This window comes from Triticum aestivum, chromosome 4B, assembly GCF_018294505.1.
Source record: "Triticum aestivum cultivar Chinese Spring chromosome 4B, IWGSC CS RefSeq v2.1, whole genome shotgun sequence".
NCBI lineage: Eukaryota > Viridiplantae > Streptophyta > Magnoliopsida > Poales > Poaceae > Triticum > Triticum aestivum.
The window spans coordinates 209,766,334-209,774,100 of record NC_057804.1 but is presented as its reverse complement, the minus strand read 5'-3'; positions in this window follow the sequence as shown (position 1 = coordinate 209,774,100).

The window sequence follows — 7,767 nt, the reverse complement described above, 5'->3', positions numbered from 1 at the left end:
AACACCGGAAAGAAGAAAACAACATGGTAAACAACCAAGAATAATCATGGCATGATGCACAATCAAGTATGACACATGTCCGGTTTAATGAGGCATGGCATGGCAAAGTGCAACAAACAACACTACAAATTAAGTGGAGCTCAATATGCAACGAGTTGCATATTGACGAAATACCACATCAAGTATTTAGTTCTCTCTTGTTTATGCACCCAACAATATTAAATGTTGTTAAACATGACAAGAGGTGAAGCATAATAAAACTACACATCTAGGCAAGTTTAAATGAGTCCAGAACAACAAACAACAATTCTGGAAAATCCTTAAGTGCATATTTCGAATTTGGTACTGTTCTGACCTAATTCATATTTTAAAGTTGTTAAACATCAAAATAAAGGGCACCAAGTTATTCTATGCATTATTCCACCCCATTTACATATAAAGTTTATTAAATTCGGAGTTACGGTTATTTAGTTATGAAATAAATCATTTTAACGTGGCATTTATGCATAATTATAACAAACAGCAAGTTACACATTTCAAACATGGATGACGGTAGCATATTATGAAACTAGACAAAATTCTAAGCATTTTACATATTTAAATCATTTACATATGATGCATGGTTAAATAGTTATTAGATGCATGAACACTAGGGGTCTTTCTGCAAAACTGCAGTCTCTGGATAATACACAAAATTGTTCGGTAGAAAAAAACTAGTGAACGGGCCGCAACTGGCTAGCCTAGCAGGAATAGGAGCTTGGGGGGGCAGCTCACCACGGGCCAAGGCCCAGGTCGATGGAGCTGGCTGGACCGCGGGGCTTGTGGCTGGGCCTTGGAGGCTGCTGGCCTAGGCGCGGTCGACGCTGGAGGTCAACGCACGGCTGGACCGAGCGGGCGAGACAGAGGATAGCGGGAGCGGTCCTCTGCTGGAGAAGAAGCAGAGCAGCAGCGGCCTGGAACTTGGGCGCCAGAGGCAGGGACGGGGCCTTGTCAGCGGGATCCGGCCGGTAACAGGCAAGGGCGGCGGAGGCCGGCTGGATCTGGTGGTGGAGGCGAGGTTCTGACTGCAGTGTGATGCAGCAGGGGGTCGGGCGGCCATGAGAATCCTGGACGGAGACAGCGGGAGGTTAGCTAGGGAAGAGGAGAAAGGGAGCACGGGAAAAAGGAGAAGGCAAGGGAGAAGCTTGGCTCACTGGCCTGGGTCTCTTGCCGGCGGCGGGCGTGCGCAATGGAGCTGCTGGTCCGGTGATACTCCGATCAAGAAGGAGGGCGATAAGGACGAGTGGAGGCACACACGGGAGGACCTCGGGAGGGTGCCATGGGACTAGGTTGCATGCTCGAGCTCGAGCAGCGAGCTCCTCTCACTCGGACGCGGGCATAGAAGATGGAGCTCGGGCTCCTGGTGCTGCGGACGGAGAAAAGGAGCGGCTCTGGGCCTCCGATGGCTGCTGCTGCTTGCGGCAGTGCTCGAGACAAACCCTCGGGCATGAGCAGGAGGAAGGAGGCTACACGGGTGGAGTCCGAGAAGAATTTGGATCGGAGGCGCGAGCTCTGGATCGAGGAGGAGAAGTGGAGAGCGATGGGTGGCTGGTGGCCGAAATCGAGGAGGGGAGGATTTGGATCTGGGAAGATATCGAGGTGGAAGGAGAGACCGGGTGGAGTGGCGGCGCGGTGATGGAATGGATGGGACATCTCCCTAGATTTTAGGGTTTTGTCTGGTTATATAGCAGGTATGTTAGTTTAGGGGCTACTCGGGTCCTCCGATCATAATCAGACGGTCCGAGAAAAATAGGTTAGGAGAGTCAAAGAAGAAACTGAAGATGTTTTATAGATGTTAGGGGATGATCCGGATCCAACGGGACGACTGCCCGGGTCGGGTCCGGGGATGTTTTGGAAGCGCACACAAGGGGGGTCTGTGCACTATATAGAGAGACTCCGGTTTAGGCAAGAGGGAAACGAAGAATAAGGTTGGTCTCGGAACGGTCAACAAAAGCAAGGGGGACGCGGCAACACGAGCAGATGCGAGTTTTAAAAACAATGACGACAATGAGTGCCGATGCAATGTGGATGATGCCATGATGAAATGCAACAAACAAATTAAACACACGACGACAATGAAGAACATTGAAGGCTTCTGAACCGTCGGTCTCGGGGCGTTACAGCCGTACCAGGCCGTTGATGGAGCCACGTTGTGGGTCGCGGGAAGGCTAGTCTGTGTACCCCCGTATCCAGAACGCCGACAGTAGCCCTCGGGCCCAATGCGCGCTCAGACTTGGCTTCTAGGCGAAGCCAAAGGGCAAGTGCGGAGCACCGCGGGACCTAACCGTCTGCGGCCTTGGACGACACATGGTGATTGATGGGATGTGGGCATCTCCACTTCCCCATGTTGCCTCGACAACCGTTCCTGGTTGACAAAAAGGCTGACACCTGCCGCTAAGCCTTCATTGCCTTCCTTTCATCTTGCTCCAGATCCCCTTCTCTCCCTATGCTGGAAAAATCCTCTAGATTTGCTGACCCCTTCCACCAAGCTCTCGCCCGATGGCCACTGACAAGGCTAAAGCTTTAGCCTCGGCTGCCGGCTTTGCCGCTTGGTTCGAGCCAGCGCTGAGCACACCCACAGCCGCCAAAGAGAAGCATTAGACTGCGCTTTTCCTAACGGGGAGCGATGATAGTGAGGGGGGGGGGAGACGGTGCCCCGGGTTGGCTCCACCAAGCCGGAATCCTCAACAACACTTCTACCCCTTCTTCTTGCACAACGTCTATGCTGGGCTGATTCCTCCTTTCTCCTGCTTCTTCTACGCCGTCTTCCGCCATTATGGGATCCGTGCCCTCCATCTTCATCCCAATTCCATCCTCCTCCTATCCATCTTCGCCTTCTATTGCGAGGTGTTTGTGGGGGTGATGCCCTCTGTCGCGTTGCTCTGCCACTTCTTCTTCCTCTGGGTGAATAGCCATCAGCGCATAGGGTGTGCTTGTTTCGTCACGGCCAATGGCTTTAATGCAATCTCCCACGCCAGGAAGAAGGTGGAGGACTTTTGGAACAAGCGGATCCGCATGGACACCAAGCGCTGACATGCCCTGCTAGAGCTGCCGACTGGGCTCCCGATATCCAAGAAGGTGTGGTCTCACTAGAAGCTCACTAACCGCCTGGTGAGGCCGCTACTTGAGAAGATGGAGGCAGACTTGAAGGCGGAGAAGCTGATGGGGGCCATGATTGTCAAGGTGTTCCTGACACAGCGTCTGTCGCCGCTGCAGGAGTGCTCCCGCCCCTTCTGAAAGCTCGGGGGCGCATAGGACAAGCTCTGGCCGTGCTCGGACAACCTACCCGACGAGGAGTTGTGCATGGTTATGCACTCCTTGCTTGGAAAGCACTAGGGCGGTCCTCCGGACGATCACGTCCCACTGTACCACTAAGAAGATGGGGAGAAGATAGCCATCGCCATGCCTGTCTTCAACGAACGTTGGCTCGTGTCAACGGAGCCTCCCCTGCAAGCCGCCTTCCTGGTGGACGTGTCCTCCGGCGACCACTCCTCCGAAGCCACCGAGGAGGGGGAGGGGGAGACCTCTCCTCCGTGGCAGAGCGACCTCCTCCGCGACTTCTCCGATAATAACGACGACGCAGGTGCGCACCCGGTCAGGGAGTTGGCTCGCCCTGCCGGGGTCACCACAAGATCCAGGGGGACCCCTTCGAAGAAGCTGAGGTGAGTGGTCCAGAAGAGGGGAAGGTCAGCACTGATTCCCCTGGGCGGCGCTCCTGCTTGGCCGCCACCATCCAGCGCGGCGCCAGCCGCGTGCTCGCCTGCTCCCAAGAACGCAGCACCGCCCGCGCCCGTGAAGTTCGCACTTATGGGCCTGAAAAGGAACTACATCACCATGGACCGGTAAGTGCTTCTTCCTACCCTTGCTCTTGGATTTTGCTATGGTGCTTAATATGTTCATTTGATGTTAGGCCTCAGGCAATGGTGAAGAAGAAGAAGGGCAGTGTTGGGGTCACCAAGGTCAAGCACGCTAGCTACCGCGGTTGCCGGAGCTCCGACGCAGAAGGGCGCAACAGCTCCTGTCGCTCCTGTAGTGGTACTGTCCTCCCGAAGCTCTGGGGCCGAGCCTCAAGAGGAAATGACACCTGCGGTAGAGCTGACCCTGGAGGCCCCTATCCCCGACTCACTTGTTGGGGACCCAAGGCCTCTGGAGCCCCTAGTCATTCCTGCTGCTGCAACTCCGCCAGTTTTGGTGCCGGGAGCGCCTCTTCTTCCATCCACCACGCCGTCGGGCCATGATTCTTCCTCCATGTCTGGGACCCTGGAGAAGGCCCACTCCATGCTGGACCAACTCCAGGATGATCTTCAGGGTCCAGACCAGCGCAGGGCGTTAGGCCTCCTGGAGCTGGTCACGGGGTGCCTCTAGGCCAACGCGTCTGTCCGGACGACCTGGGGTCAAGCCGCGGCTTCCTTGGAGGAGGACCAAACAGTGGCCGGCTTAGCTGCGGCCGAATGTGACGTGGCGCTCAAGAAAGCCAAGGATGCACAGGAGCAGTGCCATGTGGTGGAGGCCGGACTAAAGACCCTCTGGATGAGCAAGCCACCCAGGCCAATCAGCTCAAGGTTCGGGAGGAGGAGCTGAAGGCCCAGGAGACTGCAATTGCCGATCGCGACGCTGAGTTGGAGCAGGCAGCCCAGGAGCAGGCCATGGAGTGTAGCCGCCTGGAGAAGTTGAAGGAGGAGGCGGCCCAGGTGTCCCTTGGCAAGGCGAAGAAGGCAGCCACCATGGAGCGCGACACTTTCATCTTCCTCATAGCGAGGTCCCGCAAGGCGCTGCAGGATCTCTCTAAGAGCGAGCTCCAGGAGCCAGCGGTGACCTCGGAGTAGGGCCCTACCGCAGTGCTTCCCGAGCTCGTTGAAGCATTTTAGAGCGTCGTCGCTGGGTTCGGCTCCATGGTGGAGGGGAAGGCCCGCGTACTCTCTTCCTCAGCCCTGACGCGCGTCTTCAGCCATCTCTATCTTTGGGACGCCAGCTTCCACTTCGCCACCTTGCTTGAACACGTGGACCCCAAATCCTGCATCACTGCTGCTGCAGCCATGAAGGGTCCGGTGGAGGCCCTATTGAAGAAGTTCCTTGTCGTCGGTACCATGGCCGGGGACGACGGTAAGGATGACGGTAATATCATCGACGACGGGACTCCGCAGGCGGGCGACGGCGGCGTCCAAGGCTGAAGAGGAGGCTCGGCGGTAGTGCTTCTCCCTAATTTTATTCCGCAACATGTATCATGCCTCGTGGGGGTGTAAGAACCTATGCTCGGAACAATGTGTTTTGTAATAATTTTCTTAAAGTTTCACGATATCTTTTCCGTTTGCTTTAGTGTTCTATGTCGGCAGGGTCCAACCCCACGCGTACCTCAGACGCTATTGGGTCGTTCGGATCGCCAGGACAAGGCGAAGATGTGAGGGGCTACAGGGTCAGTTAGGCCCCTGAGATGCGATGCTCAAGAGTCCCCCTTGACGTGCGAACAACTTGGGAAAGAAGGTGCGAGAGCAGGTCTTGGTGTTCTGCGTCGGCAGGGCCCGGCCCTGCACATACCTCAGCCATCGTTGGGTCATCCGGATCGCCAGGACGAGACCAAGGGGTGAGGGGCTACGTGGCCAGTTAGGCTCCTGAGGCGCGATGCTCAGGAGTCCCCCTTGACGTACGAACAGACTGTCATACCTTTTCTAGCCTAGCTTTCGCTCGGGAGGGGTGCGCGAAGATCAGGTCCGTGGGACCTGGCAGGATGGTGTACACCAGGCGTGACCTGAGCGTAGCCCTCGTGCCCAGCCCCCTCTTGCTACCCTCCCAAGGGAGAGCAGCACGGTGAGGCTAAGCACTGAGCCCGGAGGCTCACTGAGGTTGCTATAGACGCGAGGCCACCCTCAGTTGTTTATCACCAATGCGGAGCATGGCGCTTCCGCTCTTGCACGGGCATAGCCACTCATCGGCAGTGTTGACCGCCAGCGCGGAGCATGGTGCTTCCACTGGTATGTGCGAGGGGCTCCCTCTGAGGAGAACCCCCGAGGCATGTCGGCCCTGCCCTGACACATGGCTTGCATGACAGGGCTGGAGGAGGTGTATATGGGCACTCGTAAGCTAGCACGAGACTCACGAGGCCCTACATCAAGGCGGGTTGTGCCTGAATTTGATTAGGAACACTTGTGTTAGAACTGCAACATGGTTAGCCAACCTGCGCCGAGTGAATCTCCTGAGGTTATTGCATGAGAAATCCAAACACCAACGACCCCATGAGGTGACATGAACGGGGCTGACCCGCCAGACAGAGTTCAGCCGTTGGGTTTATCAACGCTGCAGGGATGGACCCGAGCACAGACGTCATGCCCAGTCTTCTCATTCAAAGGTCCTGAAGAAAAACAACCGCCGCATGGCTCCCGTGGTGACGAGGCACAAGGTCACGCGCCCTCACTCGCCCGCTCGCGATTAGCTCATGCGAGAACAAGGCACCAAGGGCCATGGGAGGTGACGTACACGGGAGATGGCCCGTGAGCCAGAGCTCAACCACTTGGGTTTACTGACGCTACAGGGACGGACCCGAGCACAGACGCCGTGCCAGTCCTTAATCATGAGGTGGTCGTGGGCGCGGGCTTGCAAGGGCGTGAGACGTTCTTGATGACGAAGCGCCGGACAGGCAATTGATAATCTTAAGGCAACTCATAGAGGAAGGTAAACCAATTCTGATGCATAAAAGAAGGATACATGTCACAAGGATGGACCCACGCGACTTGGGGATAGTGCAGCCCGAGGGGCACCCCTAAACTGAAGGAACTAAGAAGATGTCACCTGGCACCATTGCTGAAGAAATGTCGGGGTAGTAGTAGGTGTGCGTCACCGAAGTCGCTCCTCATGAGCCACCCTGACATTGAACCTCGGGAGGCTCTGGGGGCCCGGTAGGCTCTTGAGGATCCATCTCCATTTCCACCTGGATTGCCTGGCGCCTAGTCTCCCGAGCCATGAAGAATGAGTCCATGAAGAAGACGAACGAGCATAGTCGAACGAATCCTCACAATCTGCAATGTTACCGGAAAGAAGCAAACAACATCGGTAAACAAACATCACATAAACATGGCATGGTGCACATTTAAGTATGATGCATGTCCGGTTTAATAAGTCATGACAAAGTGCAACAAACAATACTAGAGATTAAGTAGAGCTCAATATGCAACGAGTTGCATATTGACGAAACACCACATTCAATCATTTAGTTCACTCTCGTTTAGGCTACTCAACAATATTAAATGTACGTTAACATGGCAAGAGCTGAAGCATAACAAACTAACTATTTAGGCAAGTTTAAATCAGGCCGGAAACAACAAACAACAATTCCGTAAAATTCCCATGTGCATATATTGAGTTTGGTACTGTTCTGCCCTAAACCATATTTTCGAGTTGTTAAACATGCAAAGTAATGCCACCATGTTAATCTATGCATTTTTCTACCCCCATTTACATATAAAGTTTATTTAATATGGAGCTACGGTTTTTAGTTATGAAATGAAGCATTTTACCATGTCATTTATGAAAATGAATGCAAACAACAAGTTAAACATTTTAAACAGGGATGAAAGTTGGATATTGTGAAACTAGATGAAATTCTAAACATTTTGCATATATCATGTTTCTTACATATGATGCATAGTTCATGAGTTATTATATGCATGAAGTATGAGGGTTTTTCTGCAAAATAGACGTTCATGTGGATAATAGACAAATTCGTCCTAGCAGAAA